General features: G+C 30.4%; 1 protein-coding gene across 3 annotated transcripts in view; it reads right to left on the bottom strand.

Annotated features, from left to right (window-relative positions):
- Positions 1 to 26,754, bottom strand: part of LOC142323888 (ileal sodium/bile acid cotransporter-like) — a 107,679-nt gene that overhangs the window by 70,484 nt on the left and 10,441 nt on the right. Inside the window, exon 1 of one of the 3 annotated variants that reach the window (XM_075364213.1) lies at positions 24,965 to 25,134. The exons of the other annotated variants lie outside the window; for them this stretch is intronic. The gene's annotated coding sequence lies outside the window, so the exon portion shown is untranslated. Of the gene's footprint in view, positions 1 to 24,964; positions 25,135 to 26,754 lie in introns of those variants that run through there. 3 annotated transcript variants of the gene reach the window in all.

Genomic DNA, 26,754 nt, shown 5'->3' with positions numbered 1-26,754 from the left:
CGTTATTATCAAGACCTTGCGTAAAGAAAGATAATTTGATGATGACTATATATCCTGTACACCTTACGGTTACTTACACATTACACTACAATCGGTCTCCAATAATATAAAGAACAGATATAGAGTACAAGGTAAGCTAGATATGACGTAACAGAACTAAATCCCATCATGAATTATTGTGCATTTAAATCGTATCTTTAACGTACCTATCTATAGACATATAAAGTTTAGCATCCAACCAGGTATCACTCTTGAACGATTTTTTTATTTTAATGAAACTAGCAGGTTCAAATTTAAGCTATTAACGTTTTTTTAAAATTTATCGGTAGGGAGGGGGCGGCTACCTCTTATCGATTAAAAATAATTTTTTCCTATCATTATTTCTTTTTTTATATTTTTGTTTATAGCGGCATCAATAATTAAAGTCATTAGCGACTCATCAATAACTGTGTGAATGTAACCGATAAAAGTATAGTCTTGAACAGACTCAGGCCGATCATTCCTGAGACGTACGGTTAATTGAAACCTGACCAATTTTAGTATATGTACATTAAAAAGCAAGTACATTAAAACCTGACCACCAAAGAACACCGATATCCACGATCTATTATTCAAATCGTGAATTATTAGAACTTGAACCTTAGAACTCTCGACTTCGAAATCAACTGATTTACGACGACGAGTTTTACTACTAGACCGACCCGACCCGGTTGGTTAATTTGAATTATTTTTTCTGTAAAAAATTAATATGTACATAATTTAATTTGTATAGCCTTTCTTAAATCAGAAATCTTATTTTTTTCAACATGTTAACATTTTTACAGCGGTTCTGACAATCACCTAAACAGTAAAAGGTTCACAAGAGGCTTACACCGACGGTTTCCTTCACACATAAGATAAAATGCCACTCTTGAAAATTTTTTTTAATATTTATATCTTAAACTTTGAATCGGGACAAGACCAAATCAATAAATCTGTCAAAAAAATTAATCAAACCATATGACCCGGTAATTACAACAGAAACTTTACTTTCTTTTTTGTGAAAATTTGATAAGATAAATTTAAAACAACAATAAAAACATACTTCACAATATTCTATTACATTACAATATGTAATAGAATATTGTGAAGTATTCTCGGATATTAAAATATTAATAAAATAATGTTAAAACTACGATGAAAACGAAAATGATAATAACAGGATTAAAATAATAAAAGAAACGTAACCATTAAGATAATATATGTAACACACGAATAACAAAATAAAATCAAAATCTATGATTGGTTAAATCTTATGAAGTATATTGATTCTTCTTAAAAATAACAATACCCGGTCCAGTACATTGTTATCAATTCCTAGGTTGCGACGAATGTCTCTCGGTAACTTGAATTTGCGACATACAGCCGCAGAACATACGCAGTCCACAAGGATGAGGTACACAGCCAAGGTACGCAGTCCACAAGGATGAGGTACACAGCCAAACGGCATAAATAGTACGCACACTGGTGCGTTTTCCGCTAATATCAGGGATCCGTGTGTAGCACTGGTATGTTCGAATCGCAATCGGCATAGGACCACTTCCACTCTGACGAATTTTTCTGCATGAAGAGTCCCATTGTAACAACGTATCTTTCACGTATCGCAGTTTATTATCCGCTGTAGCAGTTCAGTCACCTTGTTACCTTCTAGAAGTGTTTGTTTAATGGAATTAATAAAATCAACAATAGTAACTAGAGTGGTGAAAGACGGTTAGCTACACGCATCTTTAGCGCGATCGTTACCCAGGATTTCCGAATGGCTAGCAGAAATTCACTTGTGTCTTATGACGATTCAACTTGATTGTAATATTAATTTCGGTGACGATAGGATGTCTAAAACACAAATCTTCTAAAGCTTTGAGTGCACTACACAATCGCTACAGATAAGGATGTGACGATTTTCTGTCTTAATGATATTCAAACCCATATTGCTGGCGTACAGTTCAGCATTGTAGACACTTGTACTGACAAGTAGCCCAAACCCTAAGTTCTGTCATTTACAACAAAGTATACACGTGGAGTTGGCGACCCAACGGCGCTAAATTCTGCAGCTTTTCTTCCCGCTATATGCAGTGCTGCTGAACAGTTTACACTGTGTGTGTGCGCGCATATAGATGCGCGCGCGCGCACACACACACACACACATATATATATTTATACACACACACACACACACAAAAAAAAAAATCAAAACCAATACACAAATTACAACATATACCGTTTTTTATACTGATTTTGGTATAAAATTCCAAAATTTTGGAATAACAGCGTTTTGGTTATCTACCAATAACGGCTGTACGGCTAAAAATATAAATCTGAGACGAAATATTTAATATGATTATATTAGTATGTATATTTATTTTCTTTTTTTATAAGAAAAAAAATTAAAACAACTTACAATTTATGTTAGATAAGATATAGCACAGATAAAGATGAATTTTAGTAAAATAAACATTGATAACATTATTATCTTAATGTTTTTAAAACGTTTGGTTGAATAAGATACGTACAAAAAGTTAATGAAAGGTATAAAAATTATTTAATCCACAATATATAAGTTCATTAAGGGAAAGGGAAGGTCTTTCTTCATAAGTAATTTAACACATTCTAAGCTTAAAATATTTATTGAAATTTTTATACGCGCACGTGCGCCTGTGTGTGTGAGCGCCCGTATTGTTCAATTAGCTCCGCACCCTGTTAAATCAAATTCTTTATTTTCATAAAACAGTATATAATTTCTCTTACTTTCCAGATTTTGTCGACGATCTTCGAGACCTTAGAAGAGATTTTGTAATTTAAAAACTGTTTAAATTAAAACAAACTCTAAACTAAATAAACTCTGTCATAATTATGTTGTATGTTATTTTAACTTTTAGCTTAGGCATACAGATGTGTTTCATGGAGTCGAAGCTACGTTAAGTATTTCAGAAAATTGGTCAATTGCAATTCATATTATTATTGCAATTTTAATAATTTTTAATGTGCAAAAGGATTATTTTTTATTTTATTACTTTGCAGTAATAAAATATTTTTTCGTATATCAAGAAAAAAAATAGCAATAATAATGTGAAATACTTTGTATTTCAAACAAAAATATTTTTCAATGGCCACCATAAAAAAACAAACTTATATTACAAATCTGCGCGTCTAATTTGATAACACTTATTCAAAATTATGTTTAATTTCTTAAAATAATACTTATTTCATTTTACTGTAAAACAAAAATTTAATTTATTTATTCAATTTAACTTATTTTAAAACAATAACTACAACAGTTTATTTCGTATAACAACGGAAAGTAATTTGGGGCGCCCTAATATTTAGAAATTAAATATTATTTATTTTATATATATATATATATATATATATATATATATATAAACCATACATACATAAAAAATTGTAAAAACTGGCTAGGTTTTATAAACAATTTATTTTAAATAATACAAAGTTGTTTTAAATTTAAATTAAGGTGAACGAACCAAAAAAGAAATCTTATTTACAATTTAAATAGAACAATAAGCGTTAATGTCAAAACTGAATACAAAGTAAGTAGAAAACACGATAAGCCTACTTAAAATATACTTACAAACTTTTTAATAATTTATAAAACAGAAGAATCAAAAAAAGTCAAAATAAAAAGTAGTACAAGAAAAAAATACAATATAAATATAACACAGCAATATAATAATTTAAACTTGAAATTATTACTTCAAAAAAACTAAATACAAGATTAAATATTTTTAAATAATATAATCAAATACTACTCCAAGATTTAAGATTAGCGGATCAGGAACTGAAACAGTATATTTAAATCTATATTAAATATTTAAATCACGTTAAACGATAAAAAGACAACCGGTTCAAAACAAACCATTTTTATTTATTATATTACTATAATTTCAGAAAGTAAAATATATTAATGAAGAAAAAATCACAGAGAAGCCCGTTGAAAGCTCTTGTACAGCTTTGCGGTATAATAAAATCTCTGTATACAAAGGAAGTCAAAAGTATGGGAATCCCTCAACAACTTTAAAACCGTTCCACATAGAATACTGTAACTTACAGCATAAGGAATCAGTCAACTACTTTACCTTTTGATGAGAAATAGAATTTCATCCCCATCTTGGGGGGGAGGGGGGGGCAGGAGCTTTAACTCAAATATTTTAAATGGTAACACCCTTTTCGTGATAAATCATTTTAAAAGTCTCTTTTAAGACAAGAAAAATGGTATAAATAAAAAGTTGGTAGACATCTGTACCCAAAATGGCTACGGGATAAAGTTTGGATTTTGAAAAAAATTACATTAAAAATGTAATAATTTGTAATCACAAATAAATAAATTCATAAAAATTTAATTAAATGGATATTACCGAATAAAATTATTAAGCATAACATTTGTTTATTTATTTGCTTACATTTCAATTTAATAAATATTCGAAATGTCTTTCTGTTGTTTGACAGTGTGCTAATCGGTTGAAAAAGGATGACCCTGCATTATACAATGCTTCCCTAGCGATTTTTGGGGATTTTGTACTGATTCTCGCATCTTCTTTCTTAAATCATCGATATATTGGGCTTACTATGATAAATAATACTTTAAGTGGGCCATAAAAAGTAATCCGATGTGATAAGTCAGGTGATCTCACTGACCATTCTATTTGATCCCTTCGGCCAGTTCACCTTCCATGAAAAAATGCATTTAAAATTTCACGTACTTTAACAAAGGTGAAGAACTATCTTGTTGAAACCAATTTTGTTAAAGTTAATCTTGTTTTGGAAGTTCAGGCCAAAAACATTTTGAATGTATGGAATGATATGGTCGAACCCACCGTGTTGGTCTAGTGGTGAACACATCTTCCCAGATCAGCTGATTTGGAAGTCGAGAGTTCTAGCGTTCAAGTCCTAGTAGTCAGTTATTTTTACACGGATTTGAATACTAGATCGTGGATACCGGTGTTCTTTGGTGGTTGGGTTTCAATAACCACACATCTCAGCAATGGTGGAACTGAGACTGTATAAGACTACACTCCATTTACACTCATACATATCATCCTCATTCATCCTCTGAAGTACTGCCTGAAAGGTAATTACCGGAGGCGAAACAGGAAAATGAAAAAAAGGAATAATATGGTCGAGAAGCAAAGCCTCATATTTCACTGCGTTTAAATTTCCATCAATAAATAAAGGCCCTATCAATCGTTCACCAACAATACCTGCCCGTACATTTACTTTGACTGGATACTGTGTATGGACCTAATGATACCAGAGTGAATTAATATCAATCTCACATCGACAATTATGGACATTTACACTGCCATTCAAAAAAAATGTGGCCCCATCACTAAAAACTATGTTGTTTAATAAATTAGAGAATATGCACAAATATTGTTCATCATAAATTCGCAGAACTCAAGTCTTCGATCGTAGTCATATTCATTAAGTTATTGCGCCAAACGAATTTTGAAGGGTTTGAAAATTTCACTTTTTAATCTTCGAAGCATTGAACTTTGGCTAATGTTATGTTCTCGTGCTGCTAACCGAGTTGAGGATAAATTCTTGCATAATTTTAACGATTTGTTATTAATTGTTGCAGATTTAGGCCTCTCTGGTTTTCCCCTATTATTAATGCGCTCAGTTTCTTCAAATCATTTGATGGTGTTTGATACTGTACCTTTTGAAATTCACAAACTTTATTATAAAATAAATAAATTCATTAAAACTTCATTACTACAAAAATAAATTCACAAACTTCATTATATGACCTACCTCTATCACGAAAGCCGCTCATCATAAAAGTGTGATTCTTTCCTCTTTACTACTAAACAGGAGATGGCCACAAGTTTAAGTGACATGGTAATAGCAATGTTAGCAAGTAACACAGAAAAAATTAATCCAATAAAAAACAACTACAAAAAAAGGTAAAAAAATGTAAATAACAAAAGTGACTTAAAATGCGGCAAAAGTAGACAAAATCAATTAGCCAACATCACAATAGATTCTCATATGACATTAACAGTATTGAAATTAAACGCTCTAAATACAAACGTTTTTCTTTACATTTGAAATTGAAGAATGTTTTTTTTTGAAAATCATCAAATAAAAAATACAAAAAAATTACAAAAATATATTTTATTACATATAAAAAATTATTTTTTAAAAAGCTTTTATTTAACTAATATTAATATTAACATTAATAAAAAAAGAAGCAAATTAGAAAAACCCTCCAAAAAGTAAAAAATAAGAATTAAATCAAATTGAGAATTTAAAAAAATATATATATATTAACAAATATAAAAATGCACTGAAAAGTAATAAAAAATTATATAAATATCTAATAAATAACCAATAAATAAATGTAATAATTATTAAATTTTAAAATTAAAATAATGAAAACATTTAGTTAAATAAAAGCATGGCGGAGTTTTTATAATTTATTTAAAACAACACAACATTTATTTTTACAACAATTAATCTTCAATAACGACGCGAGTAGGCGGAAAGGTCTGCTGGAACCTCTCCAGTTGAGACTGACTAGCTACAAGTAACAATCAGGGAAAATGCACCCACTCGCTTTCTTTGTACGTGTTCTCACATAGTTGAAGTTCATCTTCGAATTCTGCTTGTAGTCTAAGCCAAATTGAACGCACTCTTTCGACCAAAAGTTTCATTTTAATTAATTACGAATTTTTATTTAATGAATTCATAATTACGATTACAATTATAATAATGATAATAATTAATAATTTTTCAGATTACCTTCAAAATGTAATAACTTTGTGCAAGATTTATAAATTTAATTTTTATTTTTAATCTTATTAAACCTTAAAGGTCATCTCGGTGCAAATTTGAACCATCAAAAAATTAAAACTTGAGTTATTTTATTACAGATAAATAAAATATATACATATACTAAACAACCTCATTAAACGAAAAATATATTTTAAAATACAGCAAATGCCTATAAATAGTTATTTGAAAACATTGTTATAAAAACTGCACCACGCTTTTATTTAACTAAATATTTTCATTACTTATAATTTTAAAATTTAATAATTATTACATTTATTTGTTGGTTATTTATTAGATATTTATGTAATTTATTTTTTACTTTTCAGTGCATTTTTATATTTGTTAATATATTATATTCTTTTGTTTAAAATTCTGAATTTGATTTAATTCTTATTTTTTACTTTTTCGAGGGTTTTTCTAATTTATTTCCTTTTTTTATTAATGTTAATATTAATATTAGTTAAATAAAAGCTTTTTTAAAAAATAATTTTTTATATGTAATCAAATATATTTTTGTAATTTTTTTTTGTATTTTTTTTAAGACTAAAAATAAAAGCTTTTAAAAAAGTAAAAATATTTATTTTTACACATTGAAGTTACATATGTGTACCAAATTTCAATCATTTTCATAGGATAGTTCATGAGAAATGAAAATTTTCAACTAAATGCATGAATTTAGTGTAGGGGTAGCGCGTGGGGGCGGGTCATATCAAATGTCGACATTGTAGTGCTGTATTGTCATCGAAGTTACATACGTGTACCAAATTTCATTGATTTTCATACGATAGATCAAAAGACATAGCAGTCGCAAGATTTGATTATGCCTAAAGCGAGTTAAATAAAAGCTTTTAAAAATACAATTTTTTTTTTAATTAAATATTGTTGTATGATTTATCTCTGTTTACTAGGAGCATAATGCAATGAATCATGTCCGATATAAAAACATGTTTTCCTTACATGTTTGTGCTTATTATAATTTTGCTACCGGTTTTAAAATTAAGTACCCCTGAGTTTGAGGAAATTTCCAGGAACGGTTCATCAAATACTATTGTTGCATGTTGCATAAAACATTTTTAGCTGTGTTAAATAATTTTCTTTTTTTTAAAGAAAGTCTTTAAATGTGTTTTGGAAGGTGAACAAACAATAACCTATTTCCTTTTTTTCAATATCCAATTTTAAAGCTTTTTAAAATCAGAAAAGATGATATCAAGTTTAATAAATCACAGAATAAACATTTTTAAATGTTTTTCTAAAATTCCAAATGTGTACCTTTATATTTAATTGAAGTGTAAATAATATTCAAAAGAACTTTTTGTTTGTATCTTGAGGCCCGGCAATATTACATTATCTGTTTCTTGGTCTTGGTTGTAGGGCATTGTTATCGGCTGGACAACATTAATGGGTAGTGTATTTTTTGTTTAGGTGTTGTTTTGTTTTTAATTTTATGCAAAGTTTAACTTCTACATAATATATAATAATGTTAAACAAGTTGTTCTTCAAAAATATTTGCTTAAACTTGCACATATTTTATGAATACATTTGAAACTGATTGTAATGAATGAAGTGGCATGTGGCATATATTTTAAGTTTATTCAAAAATATATTTAGGGTATTCTGAGGTAAAAACAAGAATATATTTTTTAAGAACTCCAATAATCGAGTTAAATAAAAGCTTTTAAAAACAAAATGAACACAATTGAAAAGTGTTCAACATAACATAATTATGTTGAAAACATAATTTTAATTAATTTTAGTTGTTTACTGACAAAGTTTAGTTTATTTTAATCCAAGTACTCTTAAAAGTATTAAATTCAAAATCTGCTTTAAAAAATCTCAATTCAGAACGTAATTATCAGTAAGATGTGATTTTATTACAGAAGAGAGTGACTTAGTAAAAATAGTATTCAAACAATTCTGGAGTTGTAGAATTACAAATAAATACCATCAGTTGTTAGCAAGTAAAAGATTTTTTTGTCTTCAGTCATTTGACTGGTTTGATGCAGCTCTCCAAGATTCCCTATCTAGTGCTTGTCGTTTCATTGCAGTATACCCCTTAAATCCTACATCCCTAACAACCTAACAATTTGTTTTACATATTCCAAGCGTGGCCGCCTACACAATTTTTTCCTTCTACCTGTCCTTCCAACATTAAAGCGACTATTCCAGGATGCCTTAGTATGTGGCCTGTAAGTCTGTCTCTTCATTTAACTATATTTTTCCAAATGCTTCTTTCTTCATTTATTTTCCGCAATACCTCTTCATTTGTCAATCTATCCACCCATCTGAGTTTTAACATTCTTCTATAGCACCACATTTCAAAAGCTTCTAATCTTTTCTTATAAGATACTCCGATCACCCAAGTTTCACTTCCATATAAAGCGACACTCCAAACATATACTTTCAAAAATCTTTTCCTGACATTTAAATTAATTTTTGATGTAAACAAATTATATTTCTTACTGAAGGCTCGTTTCGCTTGTGCTATTCGGCATTTTACATCGCTCCTGCTTCGTCCATCTTTAGTAATTCTACTTCCCAAATAACAAAATTCTTCTACCTCCATAACCTTTTCTCCTCCTATTTTCACATTCAGTGGTCCATCTTTGTTATTTCTACTACATTTCATTACTTTTGTTTTGTTCTTGTTTATTTTCATGCGATAGTTCTTGCGTAGGACTTCATCTATGCCGTTCATTGTTTCCTCTAAATCCTTTTTACTCTCGGCTAGAATTACTATATCATCAGCAAATCGTACCATCTTTATCTTTTCACCTTGTACTGTTACTCCGAATCTAAATTGTTCTTTAACATCATTAACTGCTAGTTCGATGTAAAGATTAAAAAGTAACGGAGATAGGGAACATCCTTGTCGGACTCCCTTTCTTATCACGGCTTCTTTCTTATGTTCTTCAATTATTACTGTTGCTGTTTGGTTCCTGTACATGTTAGCAATTGTTCTTCTATCTCTGTATTTGAACCCTTTTTTTTAAATGCTGAACATTTTATTCCAGTCTACGTTATCGAATGCCTTTTCTAGGTCTATAAACGCCAAGTATGTTGGTTTGTTTTTCTTTAATCTTCCTTCTACTATTAATCTGAGGCCTAAAATTGCTTCTCTTGTCCCTATACTTTTCCTGAAACCAAATTGATCTTCTCCTAACCCTTCTTCCATTCTCCTCTCAATTCTTCTGTATAGAATTCTAGTTAAGATTTTTGATGCACGACTAGTTAAACTAATTATTCTGTATTCTTCAAATTTATCTGCTCCTTCTTTCTTTGGTATCATGACTATAACACTTTTTTTGAAGTCAGAGGGAACTTACCCTTTTCCATAAATATTACACACCAGTTTGTATAATCTATCAATCGCTTCCTCACCTGCATTTCGCAGTAATTCTGCAGGTATTCTGTCTATTCCAGGAGCCTTTCTGCCATTCCAATCTTTTAAATTCAGATCTCAGTATTGTTTCTCCCCTTTCATCCTGTTCGACTTCCTCTTCCTCCTCTATAACACCATTTTCTGATTCATTTCCTCAATATAAGTATTCCATATATTCCACTCACCTATCCACTTTACCTTTCATATATAAATCGTTGTACCACCTTTGTTTAACACATTATTGGATTTTAACTTATGTACCCCAAAATTTTCCTTAACTTTCCTGTATGCTCCGACTATTTTACCAATGTTCATTTCTCTTTCCACTCCTGAACACTTTTCTTTAATGCACTCTTCTATTGCCAGTTTGCAATTCCTCTTTATAGCATTTCTTTATTGCCGATAGTTCCTTTTACTTTCTTCATCACTAGCATTCTTATATTTTCTACGTTCATCCATCAGCTGCAATATATCGTCTGAAACCCACGGTTTTCTACCAGTTCTCTTTATTCCGCCTAAGTTTGCTTCTGCTGATTTAAGAATTTCCTTTTTAACATTCTCCCATTCTTCTTCTACATTTTCTACCTTATCTTTTTTACTCAGACCTCTTGCGATGTCCTCCTCAAAAATCTTCTTTACCTCCTCTTCCAAAGCTTCTCTAAATTCCACCGATTCATCTGACATCTTTTCTTCAGGTTTTTAAACCCCAATTTACATTTCATTATCACCAAATTATGGTCGCTATCAATGTCTGCTCCAGGGTAAGTTTTGCAGTCATTTCTAAATCTTTGCTTAACCATAACATAATCTATCTGATACCTTTCAGTATCGCCTGGCTTTTTCCAAGTGTATATTCTTCTATTATGATTTTTAAAATGGGTGTTGGCAATTACTAAATTATACTTCGTGCAAAACTCTATAAGTCGGTCCCCTCTTTCATTCCTTTTGCCCAGCCCGTATCCACCCACTATATTTCCTTCCTTGCCTTTTCCAATGCTTGCATTCCAATCTCCAATTATTATTAAATTTTCATCTCCTTTTATGTGTTTAATTGCTTCATCAATCTCTTCGTATGCACACAAGTAAAAGATATTATAATTAATTAAAATATGTTAAACATTCTGAGGCATCAATTGGTGTCTCGTTATCTACGGCTGCTATGAGACAAATTGTTGTCTCAACTTTATTTTTAAATATTTCAAAAAGTAAAATTGCAAAGTGAAACTGTTATTAAATATTATTAATAGGGTAACAACACCTTCATTGAAATTGAAGAAAAAAAAATGGCAGCACTGGCGGATATTTTTAGCAAAATAAGTATAGCAACCTTGGGAAGTGTTACGTTTTTCAGTGTGGCAGTCAACCTGTTAAAAAATATATTTTTTTAAATTTTAAATTTAAATTAAATTAGATTAAATTTTAATTTAATTCAGTTTAAATTCTTTTTATTTAATTTTATTATTTGAATTTACCAAATATAGTTATTTTCAAAATCAAAAATTTATCCCGCCGCCATTTTGGGTAGAGACATAGTACCAATTTTTTATTTAATCATTTTTCTGTCTTAAAGAGACCTTTAAAATTATTTATCACACAACGGATATTACCATTTTAAAATATTTAAATTACAACCCCAGGGCCACTCCCCAATATGGAGATGAATTTCTATTTCTCGTCAAAAGATAAAGTAGTTGACCGATATCTTATCCTGAAAGTTACAGTATTGTATCTGGAACAGTTTTAAAATTGTTGAGGGGTTACCATACTTTTGACTCGCTCCGTATAATGCCCCACATACGGTCTACACTTTCAACAAAGACGGTGTACATGTTAACTAAATTCGTTACAGCTATATATCCATACTTCCGACGATAAAAATACTTTAACTGTTCAGGAACGAAGAGATTGGCAAAAAATAAAATCGTTAGGACTAATTTTATTTCCTCAACGAGATTATTTTAATTTAAGCTTCAAGGATAATAACAACAACCCGCTAAGCTACTATGTAACCTTTACAGTCTTTGCTATAGTATCGTTAGACAAACATGCAAATTTAAATGCCATAAACTTCAAGTTATAAAAAAAATTAAAAATTGCAATAATTCAGTAATAATTTCAATAATTGTAAAAAGGAAATAACAATAAAAATAGAGCCTAAAGTAAACAGGAAGGAAAAAAAAGAGATGAAAAACCAAATAAGAACATTAAATATTCAGCGGCGCTCTCAAGACATGAAAAATAATACAAAACAATAATAATTATCTGAATGCATTAAAATGAGAACTAATTCCCGTATATATAATAAATTCCTTGGGTTATATAAATTAAGGGTCAAAATAAAATTAATAACAGTTAAGCGGTTTGCCTTGTATAAAACCTTAAATCTACCTACAAACACTGCTCAACAAATCATCCTCTAGGACATACTTTGTATATCATAAATAAGGAATATAAAACCTTTGATAAGAATGCAAAAAAAATAACTTAAACGTAATTTATGTAAAACAATTAGCATAATCGTCAACACATAATCAAAATAAAATACACAACTACAGAAAAACCACGGATTTACATGCGACTCGAGCAACTTACCTTAGAAAAGGCATTATAATAATTAAAAAACTAAAAAATATTGTTTATAAATTTTATCTTCATATCTTAACTAGATTTTCACAGCTTTGAAATCGTATTCTTCAAAGTTTAATATAAATATAAGCGTATAGTTTTTTATCTTAGACGTGAATAGATGGACGAAAGCAGTGAAAGTATTTCATTACTTTCTAGTCATTATTTGCTACGAAAGTAACGAAATATAATGTTAACTCTTCGATTTATGTCACTCTTCGATTTTGAACACGTTTTCGTTAAGACAATAAAATCCATTAAATGACATTCACATGTTTGAATTTTAATTAAACAAAAGAATTAAAAGATGTTAAGATTCCATTTAACACTGGAAAAATTTGGCTATTTTCGAATTAACCTGAGATATTGCATAGATAATGTCATACGTTCAAATGGCTCCTTGAGAACTATCGTGTAATATCGATTACATGATTATCGCAAGGCACATATCGATTCTACAGCGTAAAAATAATTTTTACATAAAAAAAAGTCTAATATTTATTAACAGACTTCAAAAAACGAGGTTATCAATTTGACAATTTTTTTAATGAATGTTACTCAATACTCCGGCGTTAGTAAACCGATTTTGATATTATTTTATTAAATAAAAAGAGTATACTTTCGGAATGGTCCCAAATAAATATTAACCAAATCCGATGATAATCTTAGGAAAAATACCAACAAAACCAAACGGTTCTACACCCTTAGCCACTAACCGCTCGCACAGTACAAAAGGAGATTTTATAATATAATTTATCTACACTAATATTACAAAGAGGAAAGATTTGTTTGTTTGTATTGAATAGGCTCCAAAACTACTGGACCGATTTGAAAAATTCTTTTTCCATTAGAAGCCGACATTATCCCTGATGAACATAGGCTACTTTTTACCACGTTATTTAAGCAACATATTTTAATTTTTCTATCTTTGTAATTCAGTAACTAGCAACTGTCCGTCGCCGTCGTGTCTCTCTTGACGCTCGCGTCCCCACCACCGCCTGCCACTGCTCCATCACCCCGCCCAAAACCCGCTCGGCTAGCTAGGCAGCAGCATATGACCTAAGCGTCACTGCGGTGCGGGAGGGGAGTCAATTCACAAAATAAAGAGCCGCGCGGCTCATTCGCGCGGTCGGTCGGCTTCCTACGCAGCGGTTGTGTGCGATATCGAATATTTTTCCTTGAAAATATTTTGAATTTTTTATAATTTTTTAATCACCACTTCATATACAGGCTAATTCCTGTTCAACATGTAAGCAAATAATTTAGTATTAGTTGATGTAGTATTTAGTTTTTTTTATCATTTCAAAATGCCCAAAAGATTAAGATCTCAACTTTCTAGAAATAGTTTACAGGCTAGGGCAATAAAAATAATTTCAAGGGTATTTCATTTAAAGATGAAAAAATCATAAAATTATTCACAAAAGATGAAATATTCGGCAAAGTGAAATGTTACATGGCAAGTGTGGAGTGGCAGAAGCGGGGTTTACCTCACTGTCATTTGCTGTTTTGGCTAGAAAGAAAAATCTAGCCAGACGAAATTGATAGTGTCATAATTGCGGAACTGCCCAACCAACAAAACGACCCGATATTGTACGATATCGTGACTAAAAATATGGTGCACGGTCATGCGGAGAGCATAACTTAACAGCACCATGTATGAAAAACGGTATCTGCACAAAAAAGTACCCTCGACGTTTCGTCAACGCTACCCAAACCGGAGAGGACGGATATCCAGTTTATCGTCGTCGTGACGCCGAAAATGGAGGCCAGAGCGCTACGCTAAATATCAGAGGAAGTACTTTCTATATAGATAATAGGTGGATTGTCCCTTATTCTCCATTATTGTGTAGGATGTTTAACGCGCACATAAATATCGAGTACTGCCACTCAGTTTAAGCCATCAAATACATTTGTAAATATATCAATAAAGGATCTGACCAAGCTACTTTTAGCGTCAAAAACCCAAACGATGAAGTGGAAAACTATGTAAATGGCCGGTACATAAGTACATCCGAATCTGTTTGGCGAATTTTAGAATTTCCCATTCACGAGCGACATCCTACAGTCTTGCAGTTAGCCGTCCACTTAGAAAACGGCCAAAGGGTGTATTTTACCGCAGAAACGGTTGAACAAGTGGCCCAAAACCCTGAACGACTGCAACAAATATCTTATTTTTTTAAATGGGTACACCAACCGTGCGAAGCCGGGCCGGGCAGCTATATTCAATAAATTAAGTGATTCCGACGCGGACGAAGTCGCGGGTTTCAGCTATGTTTCATATAGTCGTTAATTTTTGCGAATCAATTTTCACAATGAAGTACTATTTGTAACGAGTGAATAAATCCCACGCGGACGAAGTCGCGGGCCACGGCTAGTAAAAAATAAAAACCGACTTCAACAAATAATTGTACTAAAAAGTTACAAATAATTATATTTTTTATTTATAAACTAAAGTAAAAGAATTTGTAGCAAAAGTAAAAGTAATTAGTAGCAGAATACTGCTAAAAAAAAAGGAAAATTACGAAATATTATGACAGAGAACGAATTAAAACTGGACAGAAAATTGACGTTGAAATACAAAGGCCCTAATTATGCACATCAGCCATGTTGAAATATTCTGTCAAAGACTGGGAAGACGTTTTATATATATGTGCACGCGCACACACATACAGATATATATAAATATATCGAAATATTGGGAAAATCTAGTACTTTTAACCGGATCCGAATTTTCGAACGAAAATCGCAAATATCTCGAAAACGGTCGGTCCTAGCGCTCTGAAAAATTTGTCGATCCCCGCGTCAATCACCTCATTCGCTCCCAGTAGTACCCATCGGATGGTAATATTTTCAAGTGCCACCGGGGCACCATTAGGAAATTGGGGAGAGGGTGCGATGGGGTACCACCATAAAATCTCGGCAACCGCTCGTCCGATTTTCAAGATTTAAACGGCGTAAGTATCAGCAGGTCGAGCGCTAACTCATCGAGCAGCGAGCACTCATTGAGCAGGTCAACCTCATCGGGTACACTCTTGATCGACCGGATCTTGGTTATCCGGAAATTAAATCGTTTAGTCCTGTTTTGATTGCACTCACTCACCGTAAAACGTACCGATTCGATCGTTTACTAAATACGCTCAAACCTGTGCGCTAGCGGATCTGTAAAGTATAAACTTATGAACACTAAAATAGAAAATAAAAGATATATAAAAAAAACTTTCTAAAAACCATTCTTATACATTAAATGCACTAAAAATTAAAAAACAAAAAATATGTAAAAATGTTTTAATACACCACTCTTAAATTAAACGCACTAAAATGTACAAAATAATTTTAGGACGGTATCTCGGAATGGATTTGACAAGTTTTGATAGCGATATATAAGATTATGTGAAAGTCATAGCTTCAAATTAAAAATGTGATGTTTTTGCCAATTTTTTCTTATATGTGATGAATGGCCTAAAGAGTGGGGTGCAAACACGCATAAGAAAAAATTGGCAAAAACATCACATTTTTTATTTGAAGCTATGACTTTCACATAATATTACATATCACCATCAAAGTTTGTTGTCAAATCCATTCTGATACCGTCCTACAATTATTTTTTACCTTTTAGTGCGTTTAATTTAAGAGTGGTGTTTTAAAATCCTTTTGTTACATATTTTTTATTTATTTATGTGATTGTTTTTCTTCATAAAATAATGAACTATAACCAAAAAGTAGGTACCGGAATGTACCGATCACTAGCGGAAAATCCCGAGTCGTTAGTACCAATTTCTAGAGTTAACTTTCGTTTTATCAATTTTCATCATTCAAAAAAAAATTTTTACAAACTAGGTATACAATTTTGGACATCTAATCATCCCATTCCGAGACGCCGCCCGCTAAGGCAACCCGCTCGGAGGGCCTAGCTGTGGAGGCGTGCTGTAGACATGCCCTGCAGCTAGTAATAGTACTAAAATGTTACAAATAATTATATTTTCATTTAATAACTAAATTAAAAGTATTTACAACAAATAACTATTCTTGAGGTCGGTACCAGCCAACACAAATTAAACATAAAATTACGTACAGTTAGTACCTCAACCAACCGCTAGGCGGCTAAACGGGATTCCCACATGTAAAATGGGATCTCAGGAGCGTATAAAAGTGAGCATCTCACGATCATATCTCATCTTGAGTTCACTAAGGCGTGTATACTATGTGGTAATACACGTACCTAAGCATCTGTAAAGTATTTTTATATCATATTTTTGCATGTCAAATTTTATTGTTGAATTATATTTTTGTAGATCTTATAGATTTTATAGTAGTAAAACGTCTATTACCAATTTTGCATTGTTTGAAGTTGGATTTGTATTATATAGATCATAGGTTTTTTCTAACTTGTGCTGGCTAGCAACTTCAGAAATAGTTATCTGCTGTAAATACGTTTACTTTAGTTAATAAATAAAAACGTAATTTTTTAGTACTATTATTTTTTGAAGTCGGTTTTTATTTTTATAAATTTAAATTATTTTTCTGGTGTCAAGTCAGCTGACAACACAAAGAGTAACATTACAATAATAATTGGTGAAAAAATTCTACTCGCAGTTTATGTATAAAATTAACCTTATGTACAAGGCGAGTTTTTAGAGTACGATCCGTTTTGAATTTGCCGCCTAAATACGCGATGTAAACAGATGACGCTTGCGTAACTCAGTTATGTCAATCAATAGCCACCTGTTAGCAACAATAGTTTGGTAATTTAGTTGTTTATATTCATCGTTTTTTAATGAACGCTACAATAATTCGTGATCTTGCAGATTGTGAAGTACGAGACGTAATCCAATTTTTGATGGCAAAAAAAAATTACATGGGTGAAATTGGGTCGGTGATAACGAATGATTTGATTGAAAAAAGGTTGACGAAAATTTCGAGAAAACTAGCGTTAAATCGTGTCGCAGTTGTCTGATATGTCATGATCTTTGATTTATGAAGTTTTGGCTGAAAAACTGGGCTATATAAAATTGCGACAAACACAAGGAAACCGTCTTGTTGCAACGCATGAATTTTTCCGGCGTTACGAAAATGAAGGTGACGAATTGTTTGATCGCACTTTTAGCGGATATGAAACCTGGATTTCTTATTCGAGCATCAAGACAAAGCAGCATTATGCAAGACTATGCGATGGCAGCATTCATCAACTCCTAAACCGAAGAAGTTCAAACAAGAACGTTCGGTAAAGAAACTTAAGCAAATGTTTTTTGCATCAAAAAGAGTGTTTTGCTAGCAGAATTTAGTGATTTTGGAACTACTATGAATGCCGATACGTACTGCGAAACTTAAAAAAAAACTTAAGAGTTATGCAATCTCGCAAGATTTTGTTTTTGCATGACGATGACCAGCCACACACGGTAAATCAGACATTGAGGCGAATGAAAAAAAAACGATGGAAAATCTTCTTCAATTATCCACCCTACAGCCCTGATTTAGCTCCCAGTGACTATTTTCTTTATCTTCGCCTTAAATAGTGGCTTGTATCACGAAATTCTGAGATAACGACGAATTGAAAAGTAGAGTTATTGCGTAGTTAAGTCACCGTCGGCGGAATTTCTTGGAATGAAGACACTAGTGAAACGCTATGAAAAATATGTTGAAGTTGAAGGCAGCTATATAGTAAAGAGATAAATAAATATGTAGCTTATACGCATAAATAATTAAGTTCATTCATAATTGTCCGTTTTATTTTTATTTCAAAACGTACTCTAAAAGAGTAAGTTATTTTAAAAACACACCCCCGTATTAATCCGGTTATCTTGATGCATACTCAGTCTATACGATTAATAAATATTTCGATCATAACTTTTCAGTTATGCTACCGGGTGATTGAAAACATACCCCACCAGTTTTTTTTACTCTAAACAAATTTATGGATAATATCAATCTATATAGCTAAAAGGAATTTTTTGAATGAATATCGAAAGATGTAACAAAGATAGAAAACATAAATACACAATCGCTAGCTAAGGTGTCTCCGTTAACTCTACACTACACAGAGATGGCTTCAACATGCCTCCGGGGGTTTTATCATTCAGTTATAAAAAAATTCCAATCGTATGCGAAATATCGAAAAGCCTTTTATGTTTATCCAAACTGGTGCTAAACAACCACGCCACCAGAGACTTGTTCGACAAACAATAAAAAAATCGGAGTTTTGTATCTTGTAAAAGAATTATACTTTATTTTCTCCACAAAAACAGTGACATTTTAATTTTATCAAAAAATTTTCAAAAACTATTATAAAAGTTAGATGGACGGCAATAATCCGTAAAACAAATTCAACTGTAGTTTGTCAAGTGTGGCATGATTTTTTTTAAAGGGGCCGAATAATTTCTAGCAGTTTGTGTCACTCAAGATCTGAAGACCTTTCTATTCCTGTCTTTTTTTTTGTTGTCAAAAATACACCCGTACCCAGTACCCTTTACACTTGATGAATTAAAAATAAACATCACAACTACACTTCCATCATTTTAGAAGCAACACTGAAAGTGTTTTCGATCTGGATAAAAAAGGCGATCAAAAATATAAGCAGGTAACACTGTTCTAACATTATAAATAGCATACCCAAAATGTTTTATTTTTTTTTAATACCAATTTACAAAAATTGACTAAATAATTAATTTCTTGATAACGTTATGTATGTAGGGTATTAAATATCTTTGACTTTTCGTTATCGACTGTGTATAGATTACAAAATATTATTCACTTATATAATCTACGGACCTAAAATTATTTAATTAATCCCCAAGTAACTATAGACTGATACTGTTACTTTTCTTTTTACAATGATGACGATGAGTGAAATGAATTTAATAACGTATGAAAAATGTCAGACTTGACCGAGATTCAAGCCCAGAACCTTTCGGGTGAAAGTTTAGAAACTTCACCAAACAAATAAGTCTATAATAATAAGTTACATTAAGTTTACGCATCGTTAAACAAATAAATACGGATAGAAATATGAACTTACAGCTTATTTACAAAGAACCTAACAAAACAAAAAAAAATCATGTACGTAATAACTAGAATACATTGTATTTAAAATAATCTTTTATTACAACAAAAATATAACTTAAGGCTTAAATTAAACGTGAAATTCACTTGTATTATGAATTACGTAACCTATTAAGAAAAAACCCAGTTAAATAACGTCGTTATCTACACAGACATGATCACAAACGTATTATTTAATAACATGCGATAAACTTAATTGAAATCATTTGCGGTACATGTATTTTCACAACCAAACAAGTTTAGAAATAGTTTAATCTATACAACCTAATGTAACAATCAAACAAAAAGTTAAATATTAACTTCATAAGAAAATCAAATTATGGAATATATTTCATTAAATCTACCGTACTTAATCACAAATTTGTAACTAAATGTTTACGCGAAATCATATCGGAAAAAATCCAACTATTATATTATTTTCACACCGTAAAATTATTTTCTAAAAACACAGCATAATAATAAATTATTTATTTACAAAATAGAAATTCAGCTGAAAAAGATAAGCTAAATAAAAAGGTTAGTTTTTTCGAACAGGCCTGCAGAGAACCACGTAAATAACACTTCAATTCCTTCTGTTCCGATTTTTCCTTTTTCTCCTCTAATCTTTCATTCTTTCACACTATGATGTGTTTTTCATCCTTCTCTTTTTTTCCATTCTCAAGAACTTCTATTCTGTTGATTTTTTTCTCTAAATCTTTTCCTATATTGACAATCTTTAATTTCAATATTTGCTTTATGTAGATCTTCCTTTACTTGTTTTATGTATGGTGGCGAAGTGTAACGTTTCCAAAATTTATTAAAAAGCTTCAATCTACCTGAATCCATTCGAATCGTATGTCCAACAAATTTCAGTCACCTTTTTCGGATTGTGGTTTCTAAATCTTCAAAAGTTTATCTTTTTTCTGCAATTATTTGAAGTCATCTTTAACACTACTATTACTACTAGCGCCACTGTAGGTTGTGTATGTTATCACTGTTAAATTGTGTACTGTTCATAATTCATTACAAAATAGTTTCGTTCTTTGCAGTTGTTTTTTCTAAAATGCCTTATTCGATCGAGGAAATGGGGTTGCTATAGTGGAAGCTTAGGTGCGTTCTGGATCTTTTCGAGAAACGCATCAAATACTCGCGGAAAACTTCCGAATATTAGTATCCCAGCAAAGAGCAGCAAACAAGATCTGGTTAAAAATGGGGTGAAACGTAGGTTTCAAACGCAAAACGAAATAAATAAGCAACCTTCCGTTAAGGCTCCTGAGACCAAAGCCGATATTTAAAAAATGTCTGCCAATCCGAAAAAATTTATTCGTAAGTTATGAAAACAAAATAATATTGAACACACATCTGCTGAAAGATACTTCATGATTTAAATTTGAAACCGTGTTGGTTAACAACTGTGCAACAACTTAAGAGAAAAAAGCCGAAATTTCGTAATTATTGCGATTGGTTTCTCAAAAACACTCTCGATTGGTAGATAGACCCGATGCTATATTTCATGTTAGAAGAAACATGGTTTCATTTATCTGGACATGTCAATTCGCACACCAGGTGTAGGATGTATGAAAATCCTCAACATGTGTCTGACCGTCCACTTCACGGTAAGAAATCGATGTACGGTGTGCTGTTTCTGGAAATCGTAAAACGGGATCAATATTTTTTGATTGGACTGTCAATACAGAAGTGGTACCGTACAATTTACGAAGAATTCTACCCTCAGTTAACAAATCTGAAAAATAATATGGCTTCTTCCAACAAGATAACATGTTACACATCAAACGATTAACTAGAATGAACTCAGCGTCTTTTATAAAACGAATTGTCAGTAGAAAGCGGTGGTCACTGCGTTCCCCACATTTGTTTAGTTTGGTTACTTTCTTTTGGGCGCAATTTGAAACCCACCGGGTTGGTCCAGTGGTTAACGCGTCTTCCCAAATTAGCTGATTTGGAAGTCGAGAGTTACAGCGTTCAAGTCCTAGTAAACCCAGTTATTGTTACATGGATTTTAATACTAGATCGTGGATACCGGTGTTCTTTGGTGGTTGGGTTTCAATTAACCACACATCTCCTCAGGAATGGTCGAACTGAGAATGTACAAGACTAAACTTCATTTACACTCATACATATCATCCTCATTCATCCTCTGAAGAATTATCTAAACGGTAGTTACCGGAGGCTAAACAGGAAAGAAAGAAAGGGCGCAATTTGAAGGATAGAGTTTATGAATTAAATCCCCACACTATCGATGAACTAAAGAACAACATTAAACATGAAATCGAGGCACTGACAACATTTTTGTCAGGCGATTCTCAGTATGATCACTCCAGCATAAAAGGGCTTCTTTTAAGAGGATGCACTTTATAAAATCTTTTGTAACTATATAAACAAACATATTTTGTAAAAATACGTAAACGTTTGCTAATACAAATACAGAATTTAATTTAATGCATGTTTACTTATTTCATTTCATTATAAAATATTACATATCGCAACTATGTTTAAGTTTGTAACGGTTCTGTTGAAAGTTTTTCACCCGGTATCTCCGACTTAATAGCACCTTAAACGAAATATTTTATTTTAAAAACGTTTTTCAGAGTTTCAAGTTAGTACTGAAAAAATGATAACTTAAAAACATCAATATATGTAGCGCTTTACAATATTAAAACTAAATACAATATTAAAAAGACTAAAAACTAACAAAAGAGAAAAATTTGTCAATGCGAAAAATTTTGCCTTCGTTTTAAATTAATACAAAAGCCATAATTAACAATTATTTGGAAACAAAATGTAACATTTTGTATGGTGATCCAAATTAATTGAAGTAAAAATGAGTAAAACTAAAAAATATTTAAAAACTTACATGTGATGATGAAAATAACATTTCCCCGATACGTCTCGAAACAGGAAGTCAGAGCTGATTTTTTTGTCATTTTATAAATTATTATTAGAGTGAATGTTTTTTTCAAGATTTTATTAAAAAATTACTAAAAAAACAGCCTTTAAAATATAAACCTTCCAGACAGTTTAACGAAAACGTTTCTACAACTATTTCCCAATTATTTAACATACTTTTTTTAAAAAAGATAAGTAACGAAAAAACGTTTTTCACATTTTTTCTTGCTTCTTTTTTCAATGCGTTCAATTTACATCGGTACTTCTTACAAATTTAAAATTAGTACAGTATCAGAGAGCTGCTTTAGGATGATTAAAGTTATACTTTATCTGCAATGAACAAACTTCATTTTTCGATAAAAACACCCATTAAGTCCTCATTGCAAGAGAGCGGAACGTGGAATCCTAAAATATTGTCCTCGATTCGTGGCTTTTCTGATTCATTTATTTACTAATATTCTACAATCTTAGGTTATTAAATGCTAATCTATTCGTTGATAAAGTAAATACTAATAATAAAAGAAACAAAAAAGCACTTTCGCATAATACAGGATTTTGATCTATTAGAAAGAGTCTTTGATAACTTTCTGTTACCAGCTTGAATACATTATGACCCGTTTAAAAGATCTTCCCACTAGTTAATTTGCAATTGAATTTAGGTATTTTCTTTACAATAACCTATTTCTCTGATGACTGATTTATGGCAGTATTAATTTTTAATTAATTCAATAAAAGATTTTATTTTGTTTAACGTTAAAAATAATACTCAAACAATCTCAATATTTTAAAGATGTTTTAAAAAATCTTATTTAATTATGAACTGATTTATTTTTTTACATAACTATAACAATTTTATTTTTTCATTTTAATTATTAATTCTATAATGCTTCTTTGATAAAAGTCTCCCACGTTTTTCCTTGATTCTTTAATAAAACTATTGGAGTAGTACGTTTTTTATTTGTGCAATAATACCCTTATTTCTCTCTGAAGTTATATTGAATATATTAAATTAAATACTGATCTGAATAAAATAATTATTTATTTAATGAGAGAGATATTTAGAGAAACACAGTAAAGAGAGAAGAGATATTAAACAGAAAAAAAAGAAAATAATATAAAATAAACTATTCCATCAGAAAATGTTGTAAAATATGGAATTAATATTCATATGAAATTATTTGATAAACGATGACTCTAAAACCTGAATTCAAATATACACATATTACACGCATAATAAAAATTGTTCTTACAAAATAACAATAATAATAATCATAAAATACGACATGGAGGGGGGGGGGATTTATACACAAAATCACGCACAATAAGCAATACGAAAAACTATATAAAACACAATAATAAAATTATAGACGCGTTACGACGAATGAATGAGGTACCGTAACCGGGTAAATAAATATTAATAGGAATTACACGAGTCACAATGCAATAAAAATATATGCATAAAATAACTAAAATTTCATCATACTATATAATACGTCAAACAGCAAAGTAGATAAATTTTGTAAAGGGGAAATAAACAGTTGGTATTCGCAGAAAAATGTCAGTTTCATTTTTTAAAGAATTTTCATGATACAGATAGGTGATATAAAATATATCAAATATAAATCCGTAATAATAATTTGTTAGGAATCTAAAAAAAAAAACATTTTCATGCACTTTAAACGCTTTTTTCTCATTTATAAAACTTTTTTTTAAGTTATCAGCAAGAAATGATTTATTAAAGAAAATTGAATTATCAAAATTCGGTGAGTAATCTCAAAGATATATGAAAAACCTCCATAATTTACATTATCCTACATTTACTGTACAGTATTAAATTATATATATAATTTAATATATATATATATATTAAATATATATATATTTTATATATATAATTTCTAATTAGTGAAATATATATATTTCACTAATTAGATAGATCAGATGTAACAATACATAAAAAATTTTAAACACTCATATATTTCCGCGGAAAATATTCCATTATCAAAGAACTCAAAAAAGAAATAAACCAAAACATCATGAAGAAAGATGAGCCTTTTTTTTAAATAGGTCTAAATATAATTTTTTTATAACTAATAAAAATATGATGTTTTCAAAATCAAAAACAAGAAGAAATATTACAAATTAAAAAGAAATTAAGTTACATTAGTTATAAAAAAAGTGTCAAACCTTATAGAAAGCGAAAGGATAGTAGACGTTTAACAGCTAAACATGGAAATAAACCACCGAGGTCGTTCGTAAATCACAAATAGTTCACTAGTCACAATACTGTAGGCAATTGAGGAAAAAATGTAGTGAAAGTTCTATAGCAAAGCGTATTAAAACCTGACTGAGCGGGAGCAAAGAAGGACGTATTAAACGAGAAGAGTATCATTGAATAGCATTACCAACTTTAAAAATCAAAAACACATATACTATTCGTTTTACGTACGATACAGTTAATTCTCACAACAGACAAAATAATTTTGTTTTCAAAGATCTGTGTTTCACGGTCATAAAACAAAAAACTTTAAACAATTAACATTAACTTATATTTAATCGTTTGATAGCAATACGTTAGGGTATAAATAAATGTAAACCAGATAAGGAATGTATGTAACAAAGTAAAGAAACGGAAAAGGGAACTTTTTTTATTATAAATTATGTAATTTACTTTAAAAAAGATTCTTCCGGTCCTGATTTCTAAACAAGTTTTAAAATCAAATGCGATAAAACAATTGTTTTCTTCTTACTTAAAATAACCTTATAATATTCAACAGAAAATGAAAAAACCTCGCCATTTAATAAAATATTTTTTGTTCATTATGATATGCAGAATCCGAAAATGATAACAGGTACTATACCTTTTCTTACATCAACCCCTCATGATTCTGTATGATGTAAGTACTAAACCTGTTGCAGAGAAGAGTAACAAATTTTCTACACAAGAACTTTTTTCACTAAAAAAAAAAAGTTTTCATTTAAAAATAAAAAAAAATGTAATGTAACAAAAACAAAACACATCTTTGTCATCACAGATTCAGACGCAATAAGGTAGGTGACTTGAGCAGTAAGTTTGGTTTATATATGATGACAGACACATCTAAATAAATGTTTAAAAAATTTCCACTAACAAAACTACTTTTTATACTTTCTTTTGTTAAAATTAATCACTTATTTTTTTCATTTAAATTCCTACAGCCTTAAGACTGATTCGCTTAACATTTTACGCCAAAATTTATTGAATTACGTATCATACTATTGCTTTTCTATGACTAAACCTACTAATGTCATCTAGCAATCTCAATAAAATTAAATATACAAATCAGCAATAAATATTATTACTATATTACAATGCAGAAACAACAATAAATACAATTAATAATTATGATAAAAAAGAATATAAAAATACAATTATAAAAAGTACCTGAATGACTTATTGCTACGTTATCGATATAATAAATGTAACTTTTAAAGTACTGGTTAATATTATAATTAGTACTTTTTGCTATTGTGTATTATATCACAAACTAAATAGATAATAAATAAATAACTGATTTTCTAACAGTTATACTAGTAAATAAACTTCCAGAACTTTTTGGAGTTAAAATTTTTTTTTAATAATTGTATTGCAACAGTGCTCATCTTGACGTGATCGGTAAACAGTGATCCACTGTTGATCCACCTCTGGATGATGTCCTTGTTAAAAATAACAAGGACAAGACTATCAAATGAAATAGCTACAGAGGCTCCAATCAGGATGGTAGGTGGCAGTATATAAAGGACATCATTTTGTAGGACTTATTCAATCAGTACAAAACATTATACGAGTATGATAAAGACTACTTTGAATGAGTAAATTGTGGTTGGGTTGTAATTAATCTTATCACAATCGATACACTGTTGCTCATAAATATTTAACTACATTAAACAGGTAACTATAAAAAAATAAATTACATTTCAAAATTTAAAAAAAGATT

Source organism: Lycorma delicatula, chromosome 4, assembly GCF_047948215.1.
Source record: "Lycorma delicatula isolate Av1 chromosome 4, ASM4794821v1, whole genome shotgun sequence".
Lineage (NCBI taxonomy): Eukaryota > Metazoa > Arthropoda > Insecta > Hemiptera > Fulgoridae > Lycorma > Lycorma delicatula.
Note: the sequence above shows the minus strand (reverse complement) of the source record. Positions and strands in the feature narration are given on the sequence as shown.